This window comes from Podarcis cretensis (assembly GCF_951804945.1).
Source record: "Podarcis cretensis genome assembly, chromosome: 4".
Taxonomy (NCBI): Eukaryota; Metazoa; Chordata; class Lepidosauria; order Squamata; family Lacertidae; genus Podarcis; species Podarcis cretensis.
The window spans coordinates 72,079,508-72,094,036 of record NC_137173.1 but is presented as its reverse complement, the minus strand read 5'-3'; the positions used below and the strand labels follow the sequence as shown (position 1 = coordinate 72,094,036).

General features: G+C 40.2%; 1 long non-coding RNA gene across 1 annotated transcript; it reads left to right on the top strand.

The window, feature by feature from the left end:
* Positions 1–10,461: 10,461 nt before the first annotated feature.
* Positions 10,462–13,982, top strand: LOC307214535. Its single transcript, XR_013838199.1, has 3 exons — positions 10,462–10,786; positions 12,106–12,177; positions 13,889–13,982. It is a non-coding gene; the product is annotated as an uncharacterized lncRNA (long non-coding RNA).
* The last annotated feature ends 547 nt before the right edge of the window (positions 13,983–14,529 follow it).

Sequence of the window (14,529 nt, the reverse complement as noted above, 5' to 3'; positions counted from 1 at the left end):
CTTCTTGCTAAAATGGCAGAAATAGATCATGTATACTGTCTTGCAATTAAATTCAAAGTTAGTTCAATCTGCTATTATATCATGGGAAACTTGCCCTTAAAACTTCCCAGTTTCTGAAAAGAAAACTGCTACAGCCATCTTCGCTAATGCAGCCCTCATTGAGCAATTTACAGGTGTCAGCATTTTAACTGATGAGTCACGAGCTTTCAACTTTCAGCCGAAAACATTAACATCTGATAGATGTGTAAGAAATTGCTCTCACTGTACTTGCCTCATTATTTAAAAATAGACTTGAAAAGACTCATCTCCCAATGGGGATGTATCTCATGAACTTCTGAAAGCCTTGGTATATTGCTCCCCTAAGTCCAACAATATACAGATATTTTCCATTTAATTCTTTCCCAATTATAATTATTAACCCCCCCTTTTTTCTTGTGTAATTTTAAAAGTAATAAGTATCCATGAAACCCATAAAACTAATTAACATGAAATGGAAAACAAGGGTGGATATTCAACACTGTACAATAACAAATCAGTAGTTCTGTGCAGACAGATCTAAAGCAATCTGGAAATACATGCCTATACACCTAGCAGCAGTGGCGTAGCGTGGGTTGTCAGCACCCGGGGCAAGGCAAGTAATTTGTGCCCCCTAACCCATGGATTTGCGCCCCCTAACCCATGGATTTGCGCCCCCTAACCCTAACCCCCAGATGTTGCGCCTGGTGTGGCCGGCCCCCCCTGCACCCCCCACGCTACGCCACTGCCTAGCAGATCATAATACTGTATTCTCTAAGACTCATAGTCTGTGTAGATGGGTAACTGTTTTTCTGCCTGCTCCAGAGATTTACCACATCTTTCTTTCTGCAGCCAAACTGAGCATGATATCAGTTTGAAGAAACAATGTATTCTCTGTACAGTGGTACCTCAGGTTACATACGCTTCAGGTTACATACGCTTCAGGTTACAGATTCCGCTAACCCAGAAATAGTGCTTCAGGTTAAGAATTTTGCTTCAGGATGAGAACAGAAATCGTGCTTTGGCGGTGCAGCGGCAGCGCAGTGGCCCCATTAGCAAAGGGGTGCTGCAGGTTAAGAACAGTTTCAGGTTAAGAACAGACCTCCAGAATGAATCAAGTATTTATCCCGAGGTACCACTGTAGTCTGCAATGATTGCTGTGGTTATTCCACCGGATGTTCCCAGTACAGTAGAATTCTTTCCAAGAAGGCAGAAACTGATGGTGAAGGAAGATTTTTTATTTATTTGTTTGTTTTCTTTTTTAGGAGAGCATGACAGCCATGCATGTAAATAGGTGTATGTGTGTGACTGAGCTAGAACTAGGCATGGGCTAGATTGTTGAACAGGGTCAGCTTATATTTGACCATTTATAAAGGTTGTCTTAAGGTTCATCCACACATTTCATCTTACAACAAAACAAAGCCCCCAAACCTAGTGGTTAAGTCAATGACGTGGTTAAGACAATGAGATATGAGCCAGAAAATGCCTTGTTTATATCTCACTCTGCAGAATGCTTGGTTGTTTTCAGCACAGCAGTTCCCACTATTAAAGGGTCAAGTGTGCTTTAAGAAATGGATCATCAGCTTGTCATTTATGGGAGAGAAGTGTCACTCCAAAGAGAAACATAACAAACAAATCTGCCCTGGTGAGGTTCTTACCCTACTTTCACTGTTTTGGATTCCACACAGTTCACAGTTCCACACTTTTTGTGGATTTCAGCCAATACATTATAAAGCACTAAACTTATATTGGTATTTTAAAACACTTTTATGTGGGTTACAAAGTACTAAATTTATAGCTGCCCGTGCAGCAACATGTAGCCTCTTGGTGTGTGCTATAAAATAAAATAAAAACAATGATCATGAGCATTATTAAGGGCAAGTTTACGCAATAATGGCTTACTATTAAATTATGCCTATCATTCACTCATGGCTTAGTTTCCTGGAAAAAGGCACCATTGCATCATATGATTTAAGCTTGACTTGAAATATTACATGATTAAAATACAGATAAATATAAAGCTGATTTACAAGGCAGGAGCAGAGAAATGGATCTGGCATATGAGCTGGATCCTGACCTCTCGCAACCCAAGGAGCATGAACACATTGAGGAAGAGAAACACACACACACATGCAGAGACTGAATCACATGAGAACCACTTTTTATAATTTCATCTGATTTCCCAACGATATATGTGAACACCAGAACAGAGCCAATTGCCTGGGTTTTCCAGATGCAGTTGCCATCATCCCCTGGCAGGTTGCTGATTGGGTGGGAAAAACTGACCTGGTCATCTCCACCATAGTCACATGGGGCATTACCATGGACAGTTCCTCCCTTGTGGCTGAGTATGTGTGTACATATGCATAGATGTGTACATTTGGTATGAGTGACCTGCTTTTCATGACCACTCAGGTGTATTTCTCTCAGGACTACCCATGTTGTTCATGATAAACCCTGACAAATCTTGAACTTACTGTGTATTTGAGACTCATTCTTTTGCTTGTCTGTTTTACAATTCCACTCAACTTGTTTGGAAAGACTAATCTCTTTTACTTGCCTGGCTGCAAAGAACTCAAGAGACTATTTGCATTTTGCTTTCCTTTTTTTGCTTATAGCCTTCAGCTGTTGATGCTGGTGAATGCTTGGTAATTTCACTTTTGCCTGCAGTTTCCCAGCTGCTTAATGTAGATATCCAAGAGAGTGCCCATGAAGCAAAGGCAGGTTAAACTTAATTGTAAAAACAATCAAATTACTCTTCACTTGCGTATCTTTCCAACAGCTGTGGTTTGAGGGTAAGAAAAGAAGCATTTCTGAGGTCAAGGCCACTGAATCATCTAGTTCAACATCTTATAAACTAAATTCCACCATACAGGTGTCTTCAGAAGGTTCAGAAACGAACATGACAGTAACCCATTGTGTGTGTGTGTAGCTGAGTTAGAACTGGGCAGGGAGTAGCTTGCTTAACAGAAAAAGCTCTTAGTCAAAGAATATAAGACAAGCCTGCTGGATCAGTCCAGTGCTCCATCTTAGACCAGTATCTTGTTCTCAGAGGCTGACCAGATGCTTTTGGGAAACCTGCAAGCTGGACATGTGAGCAACAGCACTCTGCCTGCCTCTGGTTCCTAGCAGCTCATATGATAGTAGAATCAGAATGTACTTGGCTATTTTTTAAAGCTATCATTAAGGCCGCTCTACAAGTTTAGTCCAATAGCTTCAAAAAACAAAAAAACAAAACTAGTGCAGTGGTTTGGACAATGAGCGGTGAGCCAGGAAATGCCTAGTATAGATCTCACTCTGCAAAAAACATTTAGGAGGCCTTAGGAAAATGGCTATAAGCTTCAGAGTACACCACTCCCATCAATCTTGGATTACACTGTCTTGATTTACAAGAATGTGGCCAGGCTTGTTGAGATACACTTTGTGAATCTGTTTAGCACTTTGGAAATTTATTATAGAAGGAAAATGCTATATAATTCTCACACATCTATTAATGCATCCAGAAAGTAAAATAAAAACAGATCTCAGGTTTCCTACAGGTGAACCATGGCATAAACATCTGTTTGTTTTTCCAATAACATTAATACAGAACTTCCAGTGGACTCCACATCTCTATTCCTTACAAGTAGATATCACTCACAGTGGGGTTTTTTTTTAAATTTTTAAATTGTGCAGCACAGAAGCTGGCTGATCAGCTCAACAACCTCCCCACAGCTCCTTCGTTATCTTCTCACCAGGCAGCTGGCACAGGCTTCTCAAGTACTCTCTGAGCTGGTTCACCACTGCTTCCAGCTGGACAGAATCATCCACTTATCTTGTTGAGAACAGTCCCTGTTCCACTGGGACTTCACCCTGCCAATACTTGCAGATTCAGTCTTCTTGCAGTTTGCCCAGATAGCTGTCTTTTGCCTTGATTAAAGGGACATGAAACTAGTCACAGGTTTAGCAAGCAAACAAACAAAATCAAAGAGCTGCATGCATTTTAAGAAATGCTATTGAGTTAATAGGATAAACTGAAGAGACCTGCTGTAGATGCCTCATTACTGAATGAGAACGGGTGCCCTAGCCTTTTGGAGCTGAAGAGCTAACACGTAGAATTGCTTAACAGTGTCCTCAAGGAATAAAAGCTGTAATATGCAAAATTTCAAAACACAGTATTTAATACAGTGCCTCACTTTGTTTTTTTATTAAAACACATTCCTCTTAGTATCTCTAACTAGCAGCCTTATACTTGGTGTTGCTTGGGAATTCTAAAAATAAAATGAAATGAAATCAGTGCAGTTTTTAAATTAGTGGCTAAAATGAAATGTTCCGTCTACCATCTTGGTTCAAACTGGTGCCGGTTCTGTCCAAACATAGATTAAAAACCTCATGTTTGATCCCAGAAACCATCATGCAAGATATGGTTACAATACATTAGGAGGTGTCCAACTGCATAGTGAACAAACAATTTTCCAAATTATATATTAGATGCAATATTGTCCATTAGGAGCAAACTGGAACTATGAGAGAACAACAAATCTTGCTTAAATTACTTGAGAGCTAGTTTGGCCATCCTCAGTCAGACTTACTGAACAAAAATCTGATCACCTGTGATTGGGAGCCACTCAATCCTTGCGCTCAATACATCAGTTCAGGTTGTGTGAAGGTCCTGTTTGGCAAGGCAAGCCCTGCATTGCAGTAGGGTGAAGTGATGTGCTTCAGGAGGCAGTGCCTGAATAGTTTAGCGGGGCCATTACAAGGGCCTTTTCACATACTACACAGGCACAAGCTGTCTCTGCAAGTGTTTGTGTGAAGGAATGTGCAGTTCAGTTATTGCATGCACAGACTTCACCCTTCTCAAACATGGCATGCAAGTCACTGCTTGGGTGTAGAGTTGAACTACTGATGTACACAGGTACATAGATTGTGCACTTCTTCAATGTTATATGTATACATCCCTAAAGCATTGGCCCTAGCAGTGAGAAGGGGGGCATCAGTCACCCAAATGGGATGGCAAAGCCCTTACCTATGCAGGTGTTAAATCCCAGTCTTCCACACCTATAACTAGTGCAAGGGAGGAAATAGAAGCAGATATACATTTCAGCATGTATTTTTAAATCCTTTGACTGAAACCCAGAATCCTTTTACCAGCTTAGAACACTGATAGTAATTCTATTACCACCGCAATAGCCATCCCTTTCTAATTCTCTAGACACAATTACTGTGCATCATGCAGAGTGAATACAAATCAGCAGAAGAAATAACCACTCCAAAAAAAAAGCGAAAGGAATCATGGATGGGAAAGTTCCTGCAGGGGATGCTCTTGTACTCTTTAACTTTAGCCAAACAAGTTTGAAATAGAAAAAGAAAAGTGAAAGGAAACAAGGGGGAAATACCTATAAGAGTTCTATATATGATTTATTTTTATTTTTTTTACTTCTGCCCTTGGCAATTTATACAAAGACAATTAAAATTTTAATTAACACAGTTATCAGTATTTTTAACTGCACACAGCTAGTTGCCATTATAAAGATGGCAATCAAGAGTTATATCAAGTAAGGGGTTGATTGTGCTTCAATACGACAATAAGAGTTGTGATAAGGTTGCAAATTGCAAAGGAGCTCTCGCTCCTAAATGGAAGGATAGTTTTATTAAGCAACTTGGTCACCCTTTTCACCCAGCTGTACTGATGAATGAGCATGCTCCACAATGCAAACTCAACAGTGAACCTGAATGGAATTGCAAAGGCTAGGAATGGGAATTGCTGCAGTAGCCTTGACCTCCTAGAAATCAGCACTCTTAACTGTTTTTGGTTAATTTATGAGGTCAAAACATTATTTACCTGTACGTATTCATTTATTTTGGACACTCTTGAGACATGTTTCAGCCAGATGCTGAAAATTAGGTAGCAAAATATGAGAATGAAATGGTAAACAATGCCATTGGTCAAAAGCAAAGCCAGACAACAAGATAGAAAATCCATTTTTTTAAAGTCGTTTAGGGCCTTCTCAGTAATGGCAACAAAGGCCTGACATGTAGTTTGAGGAAGGGAGGGTTCTTTTTCATAGATGGATAGATAGATGATGATAGATAGATAGATAGATAGATAGATAGATAGATAGATAGATAGATAGATAGATGATTGATAGATAGATGATGATAGATAGATAGATAGATAGATAGATGATAGATAGATAGATAGATAGATAGATAGATAGATAGATAGATAGATAGATGATAGATAGAGATAGATAGATGATAGATAGATAGATCTGCTTTATATGTTTAGTTTGGACTCACAGAAGACTCACAGAAAAAATGGAACTATTTATAACTAGATTATTCCATTCCTACTTTCGAGAGTGGCCTATAATATATGGTTACCAGATTTTTAAAAATGAATCCAGGGAGACTTTTCAACTTCAGTAGGAATGATAGGATTTTGTATGGGGACTGATTTGTAAATCTAGGGACTGTCCCCGGGAAACGGGGACATCTGGTAACCTACTACTACTACTACTACTAATTTATTTATACCATGCCCCTCTGGCTGGGTTTCCCTTGTCACTCTTGGCGGCTCCCAACAGAATTAAAAGCACAATAAAACATCAGACATTAAAAACTCCCCTAAACATGGCCGCCTTCAGATGTCTTCTAAAAGTCAGATACTGTAGTTGTTTATTTCCTTGACACCTGATGGAAGGGCGTTCCACAGGGAGGATGTCACTACTGAGAAAGCCCGCTGCCCTTGCAGCAAATACAATTCAGTATATGAAAGGTGGGGAACAAGGTTTTCAGTGGCTGCTAAGCATGATCTATCTACATTATCGCTGGTTAGAGAGCTGGCAGTTTCATACATGTGGCATGTCTTTCACACATGCTGGAAGCCACCCCGAATCCAGAATTTCAACAACCTCTCCCACCCCCATTCTCATCTCCATTCTGCTCAATGCAGCACCACTGCTGATAGGAAGCCCCTGCTTCCATTTCCTACCCCACCCCACCACTGGGCGATGTCAAGTCACAGCTCCATAGTTTCCACGTCTCAGACAAAATACATGGGAGTCTTATAAATGGGAATCTTTATCTCAACTGGTATCTGTACTGGATCTGAAATTATTTTACACATGTGCTGTTATTCTTTTAATCCACACCCCCACCCCCATATCTCTGTGTATATACATAGCTATTTTAATTTTATATATGTTTCTATCAATCATTTTGGGCACACAGGTGGCGCTGTGGGTTAAACCACAGAGCCTAGGACTTGCCGATCGGAAGGTTGGCAGTTCAAATCCCCGTGATGGGGTGAGCTCCCATTGCTCAGTCCCTGCTCCTGCCAACCTAGCAGTTGCAGTTTGAAAGCACATCAAAGTGCAAGTAGGTAAATAGGTACCGCTTCAGCGGGAAGATAAGCGGCGTTTCCGTGCGCTGCTCTGGTTTGCCAGAAGTGGCTTAGTCATGCTGGCTACATGACCCGGAAGCTGTACGCCGGCTCCCTCGGCCAATAAAGCAAGATGAGCACCGCAACCCCAGAGTCGGTCACGACTGGACCTAATGGTCAGGGGTACCTTTATCTTATTAATCATTTCAGGATATATCACTGGAAATGATTCATAAATGAAGATAATAATAGACCATAGTCCTAAAGCACACTTAAAAGGGTGAAAGCCCCATTGAACACTGTGGGAGTGACTTCAAAGTCAACATTCAAAGAGAAAAAAATCATAATATTTTGGTTAAAGCTTCACATTAGATGTGTATATAAAGTGAAATCAGGTGGAATGTATCTCAACAGCAAACATGTAGCTTGCAGGTAATATAGGACATACAGAAAATAGTCCATTCCCTTCATGGTCTGCTCTCATAGTCCTTGGCAAGACTAGTCAAAGAGGGAAGGATGTTGCTTTCTCCAGCAGGCTTCCTGGAAACATTTTAAATGGGGAAGAGTGGCTTGTAATTTTCCACTATGACTGTAAAAGGAAGGGAACATGCTTGAAAATATCTCAACACATGCACTCAGATCCTGTGCTAAACTAAAGCAAATGCATAAGCTGCATTAGGCAAACTTACAAAGCTGCAATCCTAAGCATACTGACGAGGAGGCAAGCTCTATTAAACTCAGTGGGACTCGCTTCCAAGATGAAATTATGTATATTGTAAGCAATTTCCTTCTGATGGGGCACATTTTGAAAATTGATTAGCTCTTTAAAAACAACCACATTTAATCATAGGGATTTTCATATACACACAAAAAAGACTGCACTTAGATATGAAGATCATTAAAGTAAATGATTTTTCCTTCTTTTGCATTGCAGCAATGTCTATACAGAAAAAAAAATTAAATTTAACCCATAGACTAAAATAATCAAGTTAACCCAGTCACCTGGTCGAGAGATCAACAAATCCTCAGAAATACTGACACACACACACACACACACACACACACACACACACACTAGAAACCTGCTGCCAAATAATTGCCCAGTTAGTTCAAATGAGTGATGGGAAAATTCTTCTTAGCTTGGCTTTCAATTTGTTTGCTTTTCTCAAGCTTTCCTAGTTAAACCTCTCTTGTTTGAAGTTGAGTGTTGTTTCAAAAAATTAATAGTAATCTGTGCTTTCCCCCTTCTCTTCCTATTTGCCATGCCACCCCTGCAAAAAAAGTTGGGAAATTGTAGCTCTGGTAAGAGTAAATTACTCTTACTCTGGTAAGAATAAGTTCCCAGGATAATTTGAGAGGCCTTATGTGCTTTAAATGGGGTGCAGGTGGTGCTGTGGGTTAAACCACAGAGCCTAGGGCTTGCCAATCAGAAGATCAGCGGTTCGAATCCCCGCGGCGGGGTGAGCTCCCGTTGCTCAGTCCCAGCTCCTGCCCACCTAGCAGTTCAAAAGCATGAAGTACAAGTAGATAAATAGGTACCGCTCTGACGGGAAGGTAAACGGTGTTTCCGTGCACTGCTCTGGTTTGCCAGAAGCGGCTTAGTCATGCTGGCCACATGACCTGGAAGCTGTCTGTGGACAAACGCCAGCTCCCTTGGCCAATAAAGCGAGATGAGCACTGCAACCCCAGAGCTGGTCATGACTGGACCTAATGGTCAGGGATCCCTTTACCTTTACCTTACGTGCTTTAAATGCATGTTGTACTACCTCTTGAAAGGGGAGGTAAACGGGAGCCTAGAAGATGTGTAGGTACTGGTCTTGGAGGAAGTACACAGCCACCATGATTAGTTTCAATTGATAGCCCAGTATTGGACAGTGTGTTGAGGTGATGACATCTGACATGTAGACAACTGAGTTGCTGTTGCATACCAGGAAGGTATGGGGCAGAGGGAGGCAGGGATGGTAGCATGGTGCAAGCACACTGGCAGAGCTAATCTGACTGTGAGTGTTACAGTCCTGGTGAGATATAATGCTAGTTGTCGGCATAGGAAAAATCAACCTTATGCCTGATACATAGCCCCAAGATAATCAAGAAAGAGAGAAATGTATTGAGAACCAGTTTGAGTGCAAACTCAGCATATTTGGGAACTGCTTTCTGAATCTTTGACAGAGCATGACAAAAAGGAAACCTTGATTCAACTGTATAAACGATTGTGATACCGTATATGAATATTTAGGTAGTGTTTTAGAAATTAAGCACACACACACACACACCTGTGAAACACTGCACCAAAGTCAGTGTGAGATGTACAATCTCACTCTTTTACAGTGTTTTATCCGTGTGCTTGTGCACTTTCATAATGCACTGTAGGCGAAAATGAACCAAAAGCTGTGGCAGAATGCGCGGGCTGAAGTTGGAGAATTGCTTTTACAATTCAGAAGCAATGAAACTCAGGGTTGAATGAAGCACACAAGCATTAAAGGAATGGACTGATGGAAATCCACTCACGCCTAGATTTGTGATCCTCAGAGATAACTTTAGATGCATAGAATATTTCAGCTTCCATCAGCATGAGATATAATAAAGTTTTTATGTACAATAGGATAACATTTCAGTGATTCCTCTTCAGTCATTCCTCTTCAGCTGATCTCCTAGAGAGAGAAAACACATTGTACTTTATGTAGTTGTTTTGATCATGGCAGTTTTGGAGGGTCCTTTCAGATTTATTTTCACATTGAACTTTGTCTTCCCTGGCTATCTAGGTTTTCTCATTTGTTGATTTGTTTTACAATCTCCACTGATATTCTTTATTATTTCCTGTGTGTCGAATTACTGCATCATAAATATTTAGAATGTGGCCATACTCGGTAAAGCAATCTTTGCATTGCTTTTGTTTAGGCTCTTATTTTTACCCAAGAGCTAAAATATTTAGCTCATAAGAAACACTGCTTGCTGATTTAATGATAGCACAATAATTTGTGTCACCAAATGCTGCCTGGTTTTTTAAATTCATGGCCCTTTAGCTTTTGTTTCTCCCTATATTCTGAGGTATGTTTGTGTGTGTGTTTAAAAACATGCTACCAAGGCCAAATCTCCTTTCTATTTTGTGTCTCATTTCAATTGATGTTCACGACCTGTCTTTCCTTACAGGGTGTGTGTTGATTGCATGAGTTTATCAAAGCATCCCTGCTGCTTAATGTAATAATAGCTTTGATATGAAATTATTGAGAGATCAACTATAATAGCTCAGACTCCAGGTTAAATGCTATAATTATTCTCTTTGCAGTGTTTTCCTCTCATGTTTTGAAAATCCCTGTGAGCATATTGTATGATTCTTTTTAATGTCCTATATAGTAGAGAATACATCTTCAATGCTGGCTTCCAAGCAAGAGCAAAGAGAAGAGGGTAAGATAAAAAGGGCTTCTGGCCACGTTCCCCACATTCTAATCCCTTCTTTTAATGCAAGTTCTTTGGTAGATAAAGGGCAAGACTTCTGGCAGTTTTCATTATTAGGTCTTTGCCATTTCTAGCTCTATTGTTTCAGAATTGGAATTGGATGCTTTGTTTATCTTAGAAGAATGTAAGCCATCCAAAGGGAAGTTCATTAACAGTGCCCTCTAAATGACTCATTCTGTTCAACTGTTGAACTTGCTCCAAGAAAAGCCACAATCAGAAGACTCTGCAGTGGTGTTTGGCAAATAGTGGCAATTGAAGATGCAGATTCTTTTCATAGCATCTATGAAAGACAGACAATGATGAGAGCTACATTAAAGACAATTTGTATCCACCAGCTGCAGTGCTGCACCTGAAATTTTGGCTTGGCTTTAGGGAAACAAAGTCCACCCCTTGCTTAGGGACAAGGGAGAAATGCATTTAGTTTGCATTTTAATTGTAATGCAAACTTCCCAGATTTCCACTTCCTGAACCAATATGTGAACTGAAATTTTCCCTGTGAAATTTTCCCTGAATGTTGTGATGCAGATCTCCAACTAAAGAATGCATACAAAAATGGGAATATTAGTGAAATAATGTACAAAACACACATTCTGTTAAAGAATATTGCTTGCAAAAATGCTTATACCAGACTAAATTGTGCACACAATGTGCATATTAAGAGAAATCTGCATGAAACTAAATATGAATTTTTGAGTGGACCTTTTTTGGGGAGATTGCAGTGGGCTGAGCTGAATTTAAAGTTGGGAAAATAGAAATTGACAGATTTGTCCATCTCTGTCCCTTGCATTGCCAAAACCCTCTCCACCCCCTTTACCTTAATGTTCATTTCTTTGGGAGCTACTCCTAGATCTCAAGTAACATAAGAAACAGTCCTGAAGAATAACAACAGATTTGAGGTATATGCAATCCAGCTTATTATGACTCAGTGGATCCATCTACGTGGCATTCAGTGAAGCAGAAGCAAGACACCTCATGATCTTATCCTGCCACAATTTCTGCTTAGTCCTTGACCCAGATGCAAGACAGCTCTTTATTTCTGGATTTTTTTGCATATGTTTGCAATTTTTGAAGTTTGGAGTGGGTTTTGAATACACTCTGAAGGCAGTTTGTGGATACTTTTTCTTCAAGTAAAGGTTTTGAAAAGCAATTGAAGAACTGGAAAGTGAAGGAACTGAATGCTTAACTAGATGAGAAACCTTTTGCACAATGGCAGCTGGGACCCAAGCACAATCAGTTTTAACCTTTTGCTTCTTGCTTCAATCCAGTAGGAGTCTATCTGTTATTAGAGGAAAACTTCAATATGGTGCAAATGGCAGCTTTTCTACCAACAAAAATAGCAGGTAAGGAGGGCCTAATCCATCTCAGAATTACAACAGCAAGCAAAAGTGTTAAAGTCTCAAAGGCCAGGATCCTCAACATCTTCTATTTACTTTTGTAAAGCCATTCAAACAGCTGCTAATTGCATAGATTTCAGCTCCCCTAACTTGGCCCTGGAATGCATAGCATTATTGATTTCAGCTCAAGAGGTTTTTTTTAATTAATGATCCATATTTTCAAAATAGGTTTTAGCTGCTTAAGATGATGTAAGGTTCATTCAGTTTAAGGCTCACGTTCATTTTCCACCCATAAAAGAGGCATAGATATAGATAATATTATGTCTTTTATGGGGGCGCGGATGAATGTGAGCCTTAAATCAAATGACCCTGAGATCATTCTTCCATTTCCTGATCTTTCTAGAGCAGGGATGAGGAGCCTGTTGCCCTCTGGATTTTGCTGTATGGCAACTCCCATCATCTCTTACCACTGATCATGTTGGCTGGAGCTAATGGAAATTGGAGTCCAATGAGATATGGAAGGCCCATTCTCGCTGATTCCCCACTCCTGTTCTAGAGAGTGCCTCAGATGTATTGCATCCAGGCTGCTGTCTTGGAGATCTCTTAGAGAATTGATTTTCATTATGTTAAGGGGGCCAGGTGTTGAAAAATATATTGAAACAAAATATCCTTATTTAGTAAAACAATTGTGGAAGATTGCTGGAGAAATAATATCAAGTTGTATCCAGTGTCACAGGCCTGATTGGGTAGTGCAGTTTACAGGGGGAGGAGACAATGGCAAATTTCTGTTGTGCAAGCAGAATCCATTCCACACACAGAGAGACCTAGAAGCATATCAAATGTAGTTTCCAATTGCTTCTTGGTTCAATGCATATCCCAGTGTTCCTAGTAGCAATAGATTTTCCCAAGCATCTAATGACTGATAAGGCCTTCAGTCTGAGACCTTCACAATACAGTGGTACCTCAGGTTAAGAACTTAATTCGTTCTGGAGGTCTGTTCTTAACCTGCAACTGTTCTTAACCTGAGGTACCACTTTAGCTAACGGGGCCTCCCACTGCCACTGCACCGCCAGCGCGCGATTTCTGTTCTCATCCTGAAGCAAAGTTCTTAACCCAACGTACTATTTCTGGGTTAGTGGAGTCTGTAACCTGAAACGTCTGTAACCCGAGGTACCACTGTACGGAAATCTCCCCTGCTCTTTTCCTTCCTCGAAAGGGTGAGTTTGGAAAAGAGAAGAGTGGTGACGTGGAGAGATAGGAAGGCTCTAATTTGTTCAGGGCCCAATTCAGAAGGGATTTGGATGATGGACCTTTCAGTCTACTTATTTAAATCCTCTCAAACTCAGACCAGCACCTTCACAAATTTCAGTATTTCCCCTCTAATATTGTTATGAGTTTGTGAGTGCCAGACCCCTTCAATCCCTGGATCCAGCAAGTGTTAAAATATAACCCAGGTTTGCTTCCTTATGAGGTAATCACCTGGGTGATGGGCCGTTATGAGGACAAAGGAAAGGAGGCTCTGTGCGAGATGGCAAATGGGTGACTTGCAGAAGGACAAAGGCAGTTTGGAGCAGAGTTTTGGGGGCTGTGTTGTGAACTAGAATAAAAGTAGCGAGCTGGAGAGAGTGTCAGAGTTTGGTTTCTGTTTGACTCCAAGGCTGTGACTATGGGAGAAGACTTCTTTGGGGAGTTGATGCTGTGAACCCTTCCATTGCAGGCTCAGGTTGTATATATGCATAAATAAGCCATATATCATGAAGACACCACAGTCTCCACTGTGCCTAATTCACAAAAGGAAATATGATCCCCAGGTAAGTAGAATCTCACACAGCTCAAAGATTGGGATGTGTGGAACAATATGTTTCCAGTGTTCAGATGGCCCTGAAAGTCAGGTGTTCAGACCTAATTCCATCCAACTACACATCCATATGCTTTGAAATAAATGCTCATGCTAGTTTAAAAATCATTCCTACTAACATTGCTCCTGCCACTGATGCAGAATTCTAAGGACAAGCACAATTATGAAAATATGTATTAAACCTCCTTTATTAATGACTTCTAATACATATTCTTCCAGCAAGGACCTGTTCACTATGTATGTTGTTTAGTCATGATTATAAGCACTAATTATCATTCCCCCAGATGTGTTTTTTTTGTCCTTTGTCAGTAAAATTGAATACAATGTATAATTTTAAAGTGCTGAATTTTTAAAGTAAGAAATGGTAATTAGGAAATGTGAGAAATTAATTCATGTTGTTTATAATTAAAGTAAAAAAATGTTAACTTGTATAATGCAGTCTAACCTGCTTGTTCACAAACAGAACAATAATGTTGGCAACTGATATGTAGATACAGCAA